General features: G+C 42.2%; 1 pseudogene; it reads right to left on the bottom strand.

Annotated features, from left to right (window-relative positions):
• Positions 1 to 1,954: 1,954 nt before the first annotated feature.
• LOC127567964 (40S ribosomal protein S18-like) lies at positions 1,955 to 17,670 on the bottom strand (annotated as a pseudogene).
• Between the last annotated feature and the right edge of the window lie 594 nt (positions 17,671 to 18,264).

Below are 18,264 nucleotides of genomic sequence, written 5' to 3'. Positions count from 1 at the left end.
CACATCTAACAAACTCCACCCCATCTAAACCCCTTGCTCTAGGGAGATGCCAATCAATATTTGGAAAACTAAAATCTCCCACCACAACAACTCTGTTATTATCACACCTTTCCAGTATCTGTTTCCCTATTTGCTCCTCAGTATCCCTGTTACTATTGAGCAGCCTATAAAAAACACCCAGTAAAGTTATTGACCCCTTCCTGTTCCTAACCTCCACCCACAGAGACTCCGTAGACAATCCCTCCATGACGTCCACCTTTTCTGCAGCCTTGACACTATCTCTGATCAACAGTGCCACGCCCCCACCTCTCTTGCCTCCCTCCCTGTCCTTTCTGAAACATCTAAAACCCAGCACTTGAAGTAACCATTCCTGTCACTGAGCCATCCAAGTCTCTGTAATGGCCACCACATCAGAGCTCCAAGTACTGATCCATGCTCTAAGCTCATCCGCTTTGTTCACAATACTCCTTGCGTTAAAATAGACACATCTCAAACCATCGGTCTGAGCGCATCCCTTCTCTATCACCTGCCTAACCTCCCTCTCGCACTGTCTACAAGCTTTCTCTATTTGAGAGCCAACCGCCTCTTCCCCAGTCTCTTCAGTTCGGTTCCCACCTCCCAACAATTCTAGTTTAAATTCTCCTCAGTAGCCTTAGCAAATGTCCCCGCCAGGATATTGGTCCCCCTGGGATTCAAGTGCAATCCATCCTTTTTGTACAGGTCACACCTGTTCCAAAAGAGGTCCCAATGATCCTGAAATCTGAATCCCTGCTCCCTGCTCCAATCCCTCAGCCACGCATTTATCTTCCACCTCATTCTATTCCTATACTCACTGTCGCGTGCACAGGTAGTAATCCCGAGATTACTACCTTTGTGGTCCTGTTCTTCAGCCTTCTGCCTAACTCCCTAAACTCACTTTTCAGGACCTCAATCTTCTTTCTACTTATGTCGTTGGTACCAACATGTACCACAACTTCTGGCTGCTTTCCCTCCTGTTCAAAAATGCTGTGGACCCAATCAGAGACATCCTGGACCCTGGCACCTGGAAGGCAACATACCATCCGGGATTCTCGCTCATGCCCACAGAACCTCCTGTCTGTTCCCCTGACTATCGAGTTCCCTATCACTATTGCCCTCCTCTTCTCCTCCCTTCCCTTCTGAGCAACAGGACCATTCCCAGTGCCAGAGACCTGGCTACTGCCGCTTGATCCCTGTAGGTCATCCCCCTCAACAGCATCCAAAGTGGAAAACCTGATTTTGAGGGGAACAGCCTCCAGGGTCCTCTGCACTGTCTGCCTGTTCCCTTTCTCTCTCTCTCCCCTGATAGTCACCCATCTATCTGCCTCCTGGACCCTAGAAGGACCCGCTCTAAGGGGTGGGGGGTGACTGTCTCCCGATGCACAGCATCTACATAACTCTCTCCCTCCCTGATGCTTCACAGTGCTTGAAGCTGCGACTCCAGCTCATCAATTCTGAGCCAAAGTTCCTCCAGCATCATGCACTTACTGCAGATGTGGTCACCGTGCACCACAGCAGGGTCCACTAGCTCCCACATCATGCAGCTGCAGCACATCACCTTGCCCTCCATCTGAACTATTTTTCTTCCTACCTAGCTGTAGTTTACTTAAAAGTTATAACAATAACAGTAAACCTTACCTTTACTTACCAGCTACTCACCAGTGTTGTTGCAGATGGCCTTCACCTCTTGATGCTGAAGCCTGTTGTGCCAAAACCATTCACTCTGACTCTGTCCACTCTGACAATGGCCATTCCGCTTGACAATACCTCCTTTTTATTGGCCCTTCTAAATTCTGCTAAAGAAAAAAAGCCCGCGAAAACACACGAAACACATGAGCTTTTTAAGTACTCTCACTGTACCTGAGTGGGACTCGCTGCTACAACATCTCCCGGGCTGATTCTGTAAAAGAAAAGCCCGTGGAAACACACAAGCCTTTCAAACACTCTCATCGTACCTGAGAGGGACTCGCTGCTCCAACGGCTCCCGGGCTGATTCTATAAAAGAAAAGCCAATTTGATTTATTCCATGTGATAACAAGAAATGGCAGAGTGCTCTTGATACAGTACTAACTAAGGTGCCGAATACCTGCATTTAGAGCAAATTGTGCAACTAGCCAAACTTTCTGTTGCAAAAAATTACCCAGGTACATGCAGTCCACAAAATGTTGACTAATTCCAATCTGGTTAGAGTCATAGAGTTATACACCATGGAAACAGGCACTTTGACCCAACTCGTCCATGCTGACCAAAATGTCTATCTGAGCTAATCCAATTCGCCCGCAATAGATCCATATCTCTTTTGGCTTTTTCTTTCCATGTAACTGTCCAAATGTCCTTTAGACATTGTAATTGCACCACCTCTACAGCATCCTCGAGCAGCTTGATCCATATACCCACGACTCCCACCGTGAAAAGTTCCCCTCGGGTCCCTTTTAAATCTTTCCCCTCTCACCGTGAATCTATGTCCTCTAGTTTTAGACTGCCCTACCTGGGAAAAAGACTGTGACCATCAAACTTATCTATGCCCCTCATGATATACCTCTATAAGGTCACCCCTCAACATCCTACATTCCAGGGAAAGAAGTTCCAGCCTATCCAGCATCTCCTTACACCTCAAGCCCTCCAATTTTGGTAACATCCTTGTGAATCTTTTCTGCGCCCTTACCAGCTTAAAGACATCTTTCCTATAGCCGTGCGACCAGCCTCCTCTCAAATATCAATCAAGTGATGAACAATGTCATCGACAGTGTAATCAAATGGCACCTACTCACCAGTAGCCTCATCAGTGATGTTCGGTTTAGTTCTGCCACAGCCACTCAGCTCCAGATGTTACTTCAAACATGAACAAAAGAACTGAATTCCAGATGTGAGATGGGAATATCTGCCTTTGCCATCCAAGAACCTGTTGACCAAATGTGACATCAATGAGCCCCGACCAAAACTGTAGTCAGTGCAAATCAAGGGGAAACTATCAGCCTTCATCCACTTCAGCAACAACCCTTACCTTCGAAATGAAGTGGGTCTATTTGCTGATAATTGCAGTGTTCAGTTCCATTTGCAACTCCTCAAATAACGAACCAGTCCGTGCCCACATCCAATAGGACCTGGCCTCAGGTATGGGCCGAGAAGTGGCAAGTAACATTTGCATCACACAAGGACAAATGAGAACCTGACCATCTTTCTTTGACATTCAACAGCATTAACTTCACCCAATTATCCATGAGCAACATTCTCTGGATCACCTTTGATCAGAAATTTAGCTGGACCAGCCATGTTAATACTGTTGCTCCAAAGGCAGGCCAGAAGTTGGGAATCCTGCAGCAAGTGGCTCACCATCTGATGCTCAAATCCTTTTCACCATCTACAAGGCTTGAGTCAGAGTGTGATGAAATACTCTTCACTTGTTCAAGTAGGGAGAAGGATAAAAAATTGGAAACCATAGACCAATTAGCTTAACATCTGTTGTTGGGAAGAAATAGCCAGTCACTTAGAAAAGATTAATAGAATCAAATCAAGCCAATATAGTTTTGAAAGGGAAATAGTGTTTGGCAAATTTGCTAGAGTTCTTTGGGGATGTAACAATGATAGAGGGGAACCTGAAGATGTAGTATATTTGGATTTCCAGAAGGCATTTGGTGGGTGCCACATGAAAGACTGGTGCACAAGGTAGAGGAAGTGTGTTAACATGGATCGAAGACCAATTATCACATAAAAGACAGCTGGAATCCTTGACCTTCAATTATTTACTATCTATATTAATGACTTGGAAGAGGGAGCCAGAGTACAAGGTATCTAAGTTTGGTGATGACACAAAAATAAGCAGAAAGGCATGCTGTGATGAGGACATTTGGACAATATAACAGTAATATAAATAGGTTGAGTGAATGGGTGACAACTTGGCAAAAAGAAGTTAATGTAGGAAAGTGAGTAGGAGAAATCAAAAGGCAGATTATTAGTTAAACAGAGAGAGACTGCAAACAAGTGGAATACAGAGAGATCTAGGTGTGATTGAAACACCAAAAGTTAGCATGTGAGTGCAGCAAGAAATTACAAAAACAAATGGCATATTGGCCTTATTGCTAGGGGTTTGGAGTTTAAAATAGAAGTATTGTTACAGTTGTACAAGGTACTGTTGAGGCCATTCCTAAAAGTATTGAAAACAGTTTGGTCCCCTTATTTAAGAAAAGATATATTAACATTGGAGGCAATCCAGAAGAGATTCACTAGGCCAATTCCTGGAATGTGAGGGTTGTCCTGTCATGAATAGCTATAAAGTTAGACCTGTACTTTTTTGAAGTTTGGAAGAATGAGGGCTGATCTTACTGGACATATAAGATCCTTAGGGGCAATGACAAGGTGGATGTTGACATTTTCCCACTAGTGGGAGAGCCTCCAATGTGGAGACATAGTTACAAAAGTGTGGTCATTTAAAATTGAGGCATATAGTATCCACCACCCTAAACATTCACTTCATCCACTATTGTCACATCCCGGCTGCAATGTGTACCATCTGGGAAATACATTGCAGTTATTTGTCTCGGCCACTCTCAAACCTGTGACCTCTTTCACTAGAAGGGCAAGAGTAGCAGGCACATGTGAACAACACCACATGCAGCTTCCCTTCCAAGTTACACACCTTCCAGACTTGGAAATATATCATCAGTTTCTTCATTGCCGCTGAGATAAAATCCTAATACTTCCTACTTAACACACTTTGGGAATATCTTCAATACAATGATTGCAGCTATTCAAGAAGGTTGATCAACATCTTCTCAAGGACAATTAACAATGAGCATTAAATAGGGGCCTTGCCAAGGAATCCCACACACTGTGAATGAATATGTAAGAAAAACACCAGAAGTTGACATCTACAGCTAGGCAAAATTATCAAGGTAGGAATGGAATATAAAGCAAACATTGAATGAGGATAATGATTGTGAATTCAGTGCATTGGGTACAGAGAGCTTGAGAAGGTTGACAAATATATGGATTTATAGGGGAACAGGATACATGGGAGAGGTGAATGAGGTGGGCAGGTAAATGAATGGCTTTAAGATGTTACAGGAGTTCAGTCTGTTACGCTGAATGGTCATACAGTGCACAACAGTCTGAAAGCAAAGTAGTACAATGAAAATTCACAGAACTGTGAGTGTCTGCAAGGCCACTTTGATAATAGAGGGAAACCAGAGCAAAGTAAACCGCATGAGGTGCAATTTTAATGGCTCACTCTTCAATTACTTGCTGCTTTAACTATGTATAATGCAAGTATTTTCTTTCTAACATCAATATTAAACATTTAAATACCAAAAGTGAAACTCATTAAACTGGAGCTAACAGATTCAGGATATTGCATTACAAATGCAATAAAAAGAATCCTTTCCAAAGCTCATGTTCAGTTCAATAAAAAAATATCAAGGACTATATAAATGACTAACAGTGAAACAAACATAACAATTTCAATTTTTTTCAATCTAATGAAGACTTTATTTTGTTTTTCTACAACTCAAATCGATCAGAAGTTATAAAGCAAGGACAGCACTTGAGCGCTTTGGAAAGAACATGTCCTTGGAGTGAGACAGGATCAGACAGACTAATCTTTGTTTTCAGGATCTTCATTTCAAAATTGATTACCAGGACCAAAAAAGAAGAAATATGATAAATTAAGTGGCTCCTGTAATTTTGTAAAATATCGGGTAAAGTGCTTGCTAACAGGAATATGCATTGTGAAACTGATGCAAGTATTTTCATAAAAGTGAAAGCATTATCACTACAATTTAAGCCTTGATGTCATATTTACTTAGAATGAAATACATTACTCTTCATAATAATAACCAGCAACATATCTTTACTTTCCCAAAACAAATATGTGTCTTTTGTCTCAGACACTGTCTTCACATGTGCATTAACCTTGGCCCACAATGTTTTATCACAAGCTGAATCTTTGAGTGTATCGTTGTGCAGCTCACCCATGCAATACGCCAGCTCAAATATTCACAACCAGTGGGGCTAGTGAGACAAGTAGATGGGTTTACACCTGGTGAATCACACTTCACACATGAGCAAGGTCAGACCTGGTGGAAGAAAGCATGTGGGTTGAGACCTCAGTCTTCCTCCAAGCTTAACTCAGTTGGAGCCAGATGCTATACTAAAGGAGCCATCGATGAATAGGAGAATTATTGTCCACATCAGACAATGTGGAATGCATGAAAAAACCTTCAAAGAAAGTTGTTCAAAACTGCAGCAAAAATATTGTCCCCCCAAGGCCTGGGTGAGTTAAACATCACAAGGCTAAGTGGTGAGAAATTCTCACTTGAATAGAGTGATCAGACCCGTGGATAATCAGATATGAATATCAATGAAGTCCAACCGTGCCTTGACCATGACAGAGCAAATTCTGGATGCTAAAACCTCTGCCTCCTTGAACAGGATGACAAATACTTTAAATCTCGTCTTCTTGGGTTGCACTAATCTGCACCAAAGTCATCACCATCACAGTGCTGCTGGTTCAGAAAGTTAACAAAACATAACATGGAAAGTGGGAATTCAATTCGTTTCGTCATCCCAGCTACATCTCATTTGGTAGTTTAAATGGTGTCCTATCTTCCAATGGCTAGCCAGATATTGGCCGGCCACCTCAGCTGTAGGAACAGGTTTCTGAGAAGCCTGCCTCTACCTCTGCTCTCAATGGAGTCACCACAGAGGACCAGTAAGAAAAGACAGACTAAGATTTCATACATGCATAGAGTGCAAGTGTCCTCTTCAAGAGAATGAGAAAATATATTGCTAACTTTCTAATGTTTAATTAGGTCACATTAAATATTATCCTTTTGCATTATTTTCCTGTTTTGCCTAATTTTGGTTGCTGGCTGAGGAAGGCCAATGTGTTGATGTTTAAGTAATGGCTGACAGTGTACAAGACTACTTTGTGTCAATGGCATTGGGAGAGTGTGAAAAGTGGTTATTATTGTATGTGCTTTTGACAAGATGCTTCCAGTAGTATAACCTGTGTCCCTGGACTACTAAGGACATCTGTGGCAGCAACATGAACAGATAGCATTGCACTATTTCACCACCTTACTCCTCCTTCTTCCCTCACAAACAGTGTGAATAGGATCTGAGCTCTCCTATTGCTTCTGCAGTTCCAAATCTCAGATGGTACGATCTTGTGCAGAAGGCAGCACACTAAAACTGTTCTCCAGATTCTGGCTGGTGCATATTGAAGGGTGCTTCTGGGCCTGTCCTGGTACTTTAAGAGTTTCTTCATGATTCTTATTCATTCGTACATCTGGTGCCTCCTACCATTCAATATAATATCATTGGGATTCATTGCCGGTTGCAGCAGCAAATGTTGAAGTGGATATTCCTTGTCTTCTGCTAGCTCTCCAGTCTGCTTCCAGATCTGAAGAAGATGAAACTATCAAGGTATACTCTTTGGTCATCTGGCAGTGTCTAGATTGTCATACATGTGCACTCACTGGCACCCTGCATCTGTGGAAAGCTAGCTAGAGTCACAAAACATTCATTCTGACTTGCGCCTTGTATTTGATAGAAAGGATTTAGCAAGTCAGGAGATGGATCACTCACAGACTCTGACCTGCTCTCAAAGTTACAAGTTAAGCTTCTGGTCTAGATATTGATGGCAGGAGATTTGTCAATGGTATTGACAATGACTGTTGAGGGTAAGTGATTAGACTCCATCTTGTTGGAGATGATCATTGCCTAGCACTTGGAATTACAGAAAATTTAAACATAAACAGCTCATCTGACTCATTGTATCTGTGTCAGTCAAAAAAGAGAGTCCCAATGTAATCCCACCTTCCAGCCATTTCATTAGTATGTTTTGACTTTTCAATTATGCATCCAGGCAATGTTTAAGTGTGATGAGGGTTATTGTCCCCATCACCTTCTGGGTGGAATTTTTTTCTGTCCCCTTCTCCCTAATCTTTCTATTAATTATTTTAAATCTACGTCTCTGGTTTTTGGCCCCTCATTTAACGGAAGTAGGTCTTGATTATTTACCCTCTCCAGTGTGCTTCTCTAGTGTGGCCCTCATAGTCTTACAGACAAAGTCCTTGTTATTTGCTGGGAAAAGGAACACAGACTTTCCGCAGACAACAAAAAATGTACATATCCTAAGGCTACAATGACAAACAGTGGTCAACGTCTCCATAGATAGAACTTCTATGTAAGTTTCAACCTGTACGTTTTAGCTTGTCAAATCAAGATGAAACATAAAGCATTCCAAACCCACTTGGGTTCCCAACCCTTGGTGCTGTGACTTTGATCCTGGCTCTCGCTGTGCATCCACCACATTCCTGACCCTAGCTCCGGACGCACATCTAGCTTACACTTCAGACCCCAGCTCCTGTCGCAAACCTACCCATTTTCCTTGTGTGTGGATATCTGTTATCTGCGGACTTGCTATAGATCTCAACCAAGGCTCCCCCAGCCTCCACTGTTCCATAGAAAACCAGCCCAACTTAGCCACTTTACATCTAAAATTTTCATTTCCTGACAAATTCCTTGCAAGTTGCTTTTCACTCTCTCCAATGCTATCACATTGGATTTCCCCTGGACACTTTGGTTTCCACCCACTAGCCAAGATCTGTTGTTTGGTATGTTAATTGGTTATTGTTAATTACCCCCAGTAGGTGGTCAAAGAATTAGGGTGGGTTGGTGGACACAAGAGAGAGAATAGAGAATAGAGAACAGAGAAATACATGGGGAGTGGGGCTGATGGGATTGCTTTAAGAGCAGCACTGGCTCAATGGGCCAAATAGGATTTTTATACGTTCTAAGGAAATGTGAGAAAAACATGAGATCATTCTTCTAATGTGTGTATGAATATATGAATTAGGAGGAGTAAACCACTTAACCCCTTGAGTCTGCTCCATTGTTTAATAAGATCATGGCTGATCTGACTAAAAGCTGAATTCCACAATCCTCACTATCCACAGTAACTCTTCAGTCTCTTGCACATTAAGTATTTATCTATCTGTTTTAAAAACATTCAAAGGTTCTGCTTCCATCATCCTTTGAGGAAAAGAGTTCCAAAATTCATGATCCTCAGAGGAAAAAAAATTACCTCATCTGTCATAAATGGGTAATCTTTTACTTATAAACAGAGTCATTGTTCCAGATTCACCCACGAGGTAGTTCTCTCTTCACAGCCACTTTGTGAAGACCACTCATTTTAGTCAAATCTCCTCTCACTCTACTAAACTTCATCAGATAGAACCTAGCCTTTCCTCCCAAGACAACCTGCCTATTCCAGGTATTAGTCTGTCAAATCTCCTCTAAATTGTTTCCAATGCATTAACATCCATCCTTAAATGTGGATATCTAGACTGTACACAGAACTCTCAATGTGTTTTTACCAATGCCCAATATTGTGACCAGAACTGTACACAATACCCAAGTAAGTGATATGTGCTACATATCAGACCATGCCTGATAGTTGTCTAGGTCTTGCTGCAGACAGACATGGACTGCTTCATTTTCTGATGAGTCATTAATGGAATTGCGCAGAGTGGGGATGTTCACTGATAATTGCACAAACTTCTGACATTATGATGGAAAGAAGGCAGTTGAAGATGGTTGAGCCTTGGACACTGCCTTAGAAAAGTACAGCACAGGAACAGGCCCTTCAGCCCACAATGTCTGCGCTGAACTCTATGCCAAATTAAACTAATTATTTTCTGTCTGTATGTGATCCATATCCCTCCATTCCCTAAATATTCATGCACCTATCTAAAAGCCATTTAAATGCCTCTATCATATGTCCTTCCAACACTCCCTCTGGCAACCCATTCCAGGCACCCACCACTCTCTGTGTAAAAATCTTGCCTTGTATATCTCCTTTGAACATATCTCTTGAGATACTAAACACATCTAATTTTTTTTTAAAAGAGCCAGCTTTGATATAATGGACCAGTAGGCTTAATAAAAAAATTTGGAGACACAAGAGGCTGCGGATGCTGGAATCTGGAGAAACACACAAAACACTGTAGGAACTCAGCAGGTCTGGTAGCATCTATGGAGGGAAATGGACAGTTGACATTTTGGGTCAAGACCCTTCATCTGGACTGAAAAATAGAGGGAGACAGCCAGTATAAAAAGGTGGAAGGAAAGGGTGGAGCAAGAGCTGGCAGGTGATAGGTGGATCCATTGAGGGGGTGATAGGCAGATGTGGAGGGTAGAGTGTGAATGGTGTCAGAAGCTGGGAGGTGATAAATGGAAGTGACAAAGAGCTTAAGATCAAATCTGATAGGATAGGAAGGAGAAGAATTGGCCGAAATTGATTGGAAAAGTAAGCTAGTTGGAGGGACAGCAGAGCAGAAATGGATGGAATTTCTACAAGAAATAAGGAAAATGCAGGATAGATATATTCCAAGAAAAAAGGTTATGAATGGAAAAATGGCACAAATGTGGATAATGAGAGAGGTGAAGGCTAAAATAAAAGCAAAAGGGAGGGCATACAAGGAAGCAAAAATTAGTGGGAAAACAGAAGACTGGGAAACTTTTAAAAACTTACAGAAAGAAACTAAGAAGGTCATTATGAAAGAAAAGATGAATTATGAAAGGAAGTTGGCAGATAACATTCAAAAAGATACTAAGAGTTTTTTAAAAATATATGAAGAGTAAAAGAGAGACATGGGTTGACATAGGACCAATTGAAAACGGTACGGGAGAGATTATAATGGATAACAAAGAGATGGCAGAGGAACTAAATGAGTATCTTGCGTCAGTCTTCACTGTGGAGGACATCAGCAATATACCTGATAGTCAGGGATCTCAGGGATAGAACTGAGTTCAGTGAAGATTACTAGAGAGAAGGTGCTAGGGAAGCTAAATGGACTAAAGACAGATAAGTCTCCCGGAACGGATGAAGTGCACCCTCGGGTTCTGAAGGAGGTGGCTTTAGAGATTGCGGAGGCAATGATGATAATTTTCCAGGTATCAATAGACTCCAGCATGGTTCCGGAAGACTGGAGGGTCGCATATGTAATTCTGCTTGTATAAGAAAGGTGGGAGGCAGCATAAAGGAAATTACAGACCTATTAGTCTGACATCGGTGGTGGGAAAGTTATTGGAATCGATCCTCAAGGATGAGGTTATGGAATACCTAGAGGTGCAAGGCAAGATAGGTCCAAGCCAGCATGGTTTCATGAAGGGAAGATCCTGCCTGACCAACGTATTGAAGTTTTTTGAGGAAATCTCAGGTAGGGTGGATAAGGGAGAGGCTGTGGATGTTGTGTATTTAGACTTTCAAAAGGCCTTCGACAAGGTGTCGCACAAGAGGCGGATTAATAAGATGAGAGCTCATGGAATTACAGGTAGGATATTAGAATGGGTGGAGCATTGGCTGGTAGGCAGAAAGCAAAGGGTGGGAATAAAGGGATACTGTTCTGGTTGGCAACCAGTTACCAGGGGTGTTCTGCAGGGGTCGGTGTTGGGGCCGCTTCTTTTTACATTGTACATCAATGATTTGGATTATGGAGTAAATGGTTTTGTGGCTAAGTTTGCAGACGACACCAAGATAGGTGGGGGAGTAGGGAGTATTGAAGAAACAGGAAGGTTGCAGAGAGACTTAGATAGTTTAGGAGTATGCGCAAAGAAATGGCAGATGAGATTCAATGTTGAGAAATGTGCAGTTGTACACTTTGGAAACAGAAATAAACGGGCAGATTATTATCTAGATGGGGAGAAAATTCAAAGTACAGAAGTGCAAAGGGACTTGGGGGTACTCGTGCAGGATACCCTAAAGGTTAACCACCAGGTCGGATCGGAAAGCAAATGCTATGTTGCCATCCATTTCAAGAGGTATAACGTATAAAAGTAAGGAAGTGTTGATGAGGCTCTATGGGGCACTGGTGAGGCCTCATTTGGAATACTGTGTGCAGTTTTGGGCCCTTTATATTAGGAAGGATGTACTGATGTTGGAGAGGGTTCAAAAAAGATTTATGAGGATGATTCCAGGAATGAAAGGGCTAACATATGATGAGCATTTGTTGGCTCTTGGTCTGTACTCACTGGAGTACAGGAGAATGAGAGGGGACCTCATAGAAACATTTCGAATGTTGAAAGGACTGGACAGAGTAGATGTGGCTAAGCTGTTTCCCTTGGTGGGTGAGTCCAGGACTAGAGGGCACAGTCTTAGAATTAGAGGGTACCAGTTTAAAACAGAAATAAGGAGAAATTTCTTTAGCCAGAGGGTAGTGAAATTATGGAATTCTTTGCCACATACAGCTGTGGAGGCCCAATCATTGGGGGCATTTAAGGAGGAGATTGATAGGTATCTAATTAGTCAAGGTATTAAGGGATATGGGGAAAAGGCCAGAAATTGGGGCTAGATAGGAATAGTTTAACTAATGGAGCAGACTCGATGGGCCGAATGGCCTACTTCTGCTCTTTTGTCTTGTGATCTTGTGAAGGTGGAGCATGGAATGAAGGGAGCGAGGTAGAGAGGGTTCCCCTCACCCACCCTCTCCATCTGCCCATCTCCCACACACTCTTCCCATTAGTTCCCCTCCCCTCTGCCCTCCCCACCTGGTCTGTGTAAGCATGGGGAAGGAAATAGGATATCTGAAGCCCTTTTTTGTTTTGTAAAAATGAATCAGCAACCATCTCAACTATAAATCCTGACTCAACCTTAGTGCAGTTTGACCACCTTTTTATACTGGCTATTTCCACACTATTGTCCAGTCCAGATGAAGGATCTCGACCCGAAACATTGACTGTCCATTTCCCTCCATAGATGCTGCCTGACCTGTTGTGTTCCTCCAGTGTTTTGTGTTAATAAAAGCATTGCCTTTATTGGATATATAACTTTTTTCATTTTGTTTTATAATCATTGTAAGACAAAGGAAAGTTACCCTTCCTTCATGCTGCTAGGTCCAATGACGTAAGAAGTTTTGTTATTGGTTTTACTTAAGTCTATTATTAAACTCAATGATCTCTGATTTTTCCAATGTGGACTTATGAGAATGTTGGTTATATAAATGACCTAGATACTTGTTCTGTGGTAAATCATTCTGATTTTAGTGGTGCTTTCTCTACAATTAGTTCTGGGAATTAGAAACAAGGAGATTAGCTTTTGCCTTCTCAAGTGTTATAGATAGGATCTTGCTGATCCTAGTTACAACGCAGTAATATCTTTTGTAAAACCTGCACAATATTTCTTTGGCTTTATACAGTTTATGGGTAAGTGACTCTGACCTAATTTAAAAATGGTAAGAACTCTACCATCTTTTCAGTAGATAAGGACAGTTGTTGATCTGTGTAAGCATGGGGAAGGTAATAGGAAATTTGCAGACCTTTTTTTGTTTTGTAAAAATGAATCAGCAACCATTTTAACTATAGATCCTGACTCAATCTCAGTGCAGCTTGGGCACAGGATGATATGACCATTAGCTCTATTTTTTGAACTGTACTTTAAGGCAGTCTCTTTGATTGCTGCTTTGTCTTGCAACATTTATGTAAACATTTTTTTCGTGAATGTTGCATATCTGATGCTATATGCCTGTGATGCTGCTGCAAGTAAGTTTTTCATTACACCTGTGCATACCACAATAAACTCAACTTTGACTTTGAAAACTACACCTTTAAATCCTCTTGTTGAAAGTAACATCTTAAATGTTCCAAAAATAGGTCAGATAAGATGATATTCATTTATTAGTCACATGTACATCGAAACACACAGTGAAATGTATCTCTGCGTTACTGAGAATGTGTTGGGGGCAGCCCACAAGTGCCGCCACTCTTCTGGCGCCAACATAGCATGCTCACAGCTCCTAACCTGTACGCCTTTAGAATGTGGGAGAAAACCCATGCAGACACATGGGGAGAACATAAAAACTCCTTACAGACAGCGGGTCGCTGGCGCTGTAATAGCGTTACGGTAACTGCTACACCACTGTGCCATCTGGCAACTGTGGAGAGAGTAACAAAAATTAGCCTTTTAGGTCAGAAATGGAAATGCAACAGATTTTAAGTAATATAGAAGCTGTAGGAGGGGGTGAGGGGGCAAAACACACAAGAAGTTTGCAATAAGGCGGAAGGCAGGAGAGATTAAATCTCTACAATGACGAAAATGCAAGGCAAAGGTTGATAATGGGCAAGTGAAGAAACATGAGACGAGTCCAGACGAGATCTAAACAGCAACAAAAGAATAGCAACAGATGCTGTCCAAAAATATGAGAGCAATAGATTTGATCTGAAATTGTTGAGCACAGTATTGAACAAAGCTGAAAGTACAGAAATGATAGACAGCATGTTGTTCCTTAAGAGTGGGAGGCAAAGCATGGAGGTCAGAGTGTGAATGGTGTGGAGTTTTAAAATGGCAAATTCCGTGCCAAATCTGGAAGATATTAATAGGACATTTGGTTGCTACAGAGTTTCCATGATAGCCAACATGGTGTTTTGAGCTGAAATTCAGCCTGTATTTAGCAAACAAAAATCTTGGTCAGATTTGAAGCTCATAGCAGGAACTCAACTGAAAGAATCATTAAAAGGCAGGATAATTACCTGCTAACATTCACTTGAGAGTCTGAACAGACTTTTCATGAAAGGCACTGGATGCTAGAGAGTCTCCTAAAAGCAGTCACATAGATTTTAAATAAGTCATTGCAGAAAATATTGAGGACTAAAAGCATAGTCAACTTTGAATTGTTTAGTTGCTGTTGGAGGCCTGAAAGACATTTGTAAGTTTTACAAGACAGTTGTGCTGACATTTTATCCTGCTTTAAGATCTATCTAACCCTTCCCTCTCACATAGCCCTCCATTTCTCTATCATTCATGTGTCTAAGAGTCTCTTAAATGTCCCTAATGTATCTGCCTCCACAACCTCTGCCGGCAGTGCATTCCACCACTATGTAAAACACATACTGCTGACATCCCCCTTATATCTTCCTCCAATCACCTTAAAATTATGCCCCCTCGTGCTAGCCATTTTTGCCCTGGGAAAAAGTGTCTGACTGTCCACTTGAACTGAACTAAACACAATACTCCAAGTGTGGTCTAACCAGAGTTCTATGGAGCTGCAATATTACCTTGCGGCTCTTGAACTCAATACCTCAACTAATGAAGGCCAACACACATATGCCTTCTTAACAACCCTATCGACTTGCACAGCAACCTTGAGGGAGCTATGGATGTGGACCCCAAGATCCCTCTGTTCCTCCACACTGCTAAGAGTTAACCTTTAACCACTAACCTTGTATTCTGCCTTCAAATTCGATCTCCTGAAGTATATCACTTCACACTTTTCCGGGTTGAACTCCATCTGCCACTTCTCAGCCCAGGTCTGCATTCTATCAATATCCCATTGTAATCTACGGCAACCTTCTACACTATCCACAACACCACTAACCTTTGTATCATCAGCAAACTTACTCACCCACCCTTCCACATCCTCATACAAGTCATTTATAAAAATCACAAAGAGCAGGGGTCCCAGAACAGATCCCTGTGGAACACCACTGGTCACCAACCTCCAGGAAAATCGGCTCCATCTACCACCACCCTGTCTTCTATGGGCGAGCCAATTCTGAATCCACAAAGCCAAGTTTCCCTGGATCCCATGCTTCCTGACTTTCTGAATGAGCCTTCCATGAGGAACCTTATCAAACGCCTTACTAAAATCCATGTACACCACACCCACTTCTCTACCTTCATCAATGTGCTTTGTCACATCCTCAAAGAATTCAATCACGCTCGTGAGGCACGACCTGCCCCTCATAAAGCTATGCTAGTTTATCAGGTTATCAAGACTTCATTGACGTCTTTTACAGGAATCCTCTGAGATCTTAACCATATAACTCTATTAATTAGATCCTTCATAGTTTGGTCACAATATCTTGCCAGGGCTCCCCCTTGATCTACAGGAGGAATTGGAGAGGAGATCACCAGGCAAAGCTGTGCAGCCCACTACAGAAGACAGGGAGGGGTGGACTCCTGCCCCGGGGATACAAGATATCCCTCCTCTGGTCCTTCTCTACCAGGACCTTCAGTGTCACATCCAAGAAATCCTCCACCCTCTCACTCACCATCCTGAAACTGGTCACTCTCAGTAGAAAGAGGTTTGTGGAGACCCCCTGCATAGATAGTGCATGGCACTAAACCTGTTGGTGTTTGTTTGACACACCTCCAGGAAATTCAAATTTAATAATCAGCAATTTGGACAAACATGGAATATTAAAAACTATAAATTGGATATGTCTAGTAAGAACCCAGTTGCCAAATGTTCCCTTCTAGTTGCAACCAGTGAAGACAATGTTGCAAATATGACAAGTTTCCTAGAATTGGATTGGGAAGAAGTCTCAGAACTCTGACGCAGCAATGAAAAAGGATCAGTGATACATTTCCCAAGCAGTGTTGTGCAGTGAAACTTGCCAGTAGCACCTTTTTTTCAGCTTAATTGGACATTTATTGATTTGCCACCTATCATGCACCTGCCTGTCTCCTGACTCGCACCCCTCCCCATTGTCACCTGGCTCTATCTGCCCATCATTCCTCACCACTCCTCAATCCAACTATCTCCTACCAGCCCACCTCAGCCTTCCCGCTCTCCTCTTTATACCGGCCACCTTCCTTCTCCACTCTCAGTCCTGATGCAGGGTCTTGACCTGAAATGTCGACAATTCCTTTCCCCCTACAGATGCTGCTCAACCCACTGAGTCCCTCCAGCAGTTTGTTTTTGTTTGAAAAAAAACAAGGGGGTTATGGTCCATGTGCAGGCAGAAGGGATTACTTTAATTAGGTGTCATTAGCTTAATTAGTTTGGCAGAACATCGTGGGCTAAAAGGCTTGTTTCTGCACTGTACTAAGAGTCAAAAAGTCAAAGTTGAGTTTATTGTCATATGCACAACTACATGTATGCACAGGTGCATTGAGAAACGTACTTGCAGCAGCATCACAGGTACATAGCGTCAGATAAGCAGCATTCACAGGAAAACATAAACTAAACATAAATTTTACACAATTTTTACAAGAAAGAACACAATTAAAACAAAAAATAATTAAGTCTATTGTAGTGCAAAGTGATCAAAGTGGTCATAGTGTTGCTCTATTGTGGTAATGATTAGGGTTGTGCAGGTTGGTTTAAGTCTGAATGGTTGAAGGGAAGTAGCTCTTCTTGAACCTGGTAGTGTGGGACTTCGGGCTTCTGTACCTCCTGCACGATGATAGCATACTGTTCTATGTTCTATAAAATATTTACTTCTTCTTGGACACGCTGGCTGTCCTCTACATTCTGTGGTTTTGGTGTGCTGGCCATGCACACAAACACCCCAGAAGTACCACAGACCCCTGTGTGCACAGATTTTCTTCAACTGCTCCAGATTCTCACATAGTTTGTTGTCTGAACTGCTGGCCAAGACCTGGCTGTATTTGCCATTTTTGATGGCTTTCTACTTGTTCAGGAACCACTTGGGAATCTTGCGCTGTCGTGAAATCTGCATGGTTGTAAGGATGCATTCAACCTCTCCAACTTTCTTGGTCAGGTCAATATTTTCTTTCCTCAGCATACAAGCATAGCACCTCCCAACATTCTTAACAGTGGTGATAGTGAACACCATCTTCCTTTGCCCACCAATATTGGTGTTGAGCACTCGAGGAATGTGCTGGAACTTTTCAGGAATGACCAAGGACATAATGGCCTCAGCGCTTGCTTGGTCACCTTGCTCCTCCTGCCCTGAGGAGGCATAGCTGTCTGCAGCTTTGGGAGGTGCTGTGGAAAAGGCCATGTTGAAGTGCATTGTACATACTGCAACTCTAGTGTGCTGATAATGGAGGCAGTGAATGTTCAAGTTGGTGGATGGGGTGCCAATGAAGCAGGCTGCTTTGTCCCGGATGATGTTGAGCTCTGGAGAGCTGGAGCTGCACATCCCTGCAACTGATCTCCTGCTCTAATGCCTCACTGGAATTTTGTTTCGCTGCTTCATTCTATTCAGTAGATCTTTGGCTTTTGGACATCTGTTTGTGACATTATGAAACATTAGCTTCATACTCTACTATAATCAAAGCTCACTGCTTATAACCATAGTAAGCCTGATAACCCTGGTTTCCAAGTGAATGCTGTATCATGGCTGTAAAAATTACCTTGAAGATACTAAAGGAGCAACCTGCTTAAAGGAAGAGAGATGACCATATCAAAATTTCAGTGTTTCAAAGTGAATCAACACAGTCTAAATGAATCTAAAATTTAATATTAAAGTCTTTATTCCGATGGCACATATCACAGCAAG

The sequence above is a fragment of the Pristis pectinata genome, chromosome 3 (genome assembly GCF_009764475.1).
Source record: "Pristis pectinata isolate sPriPec2 chromosome 3, sPriPec2.1.pri, whole genome shotgun sequence".
Lineage (NCBI taxonomy): Eukaryota > Metazoa > Chordata > Chondrichthyes > Rhinopristiformes > Pristidae > Pristis > Pristis pectinata.
Note: the sequence above shows the minus strand (reverse complement) of the source record. Positions and strands in the feature narration are given on the sequence as shown.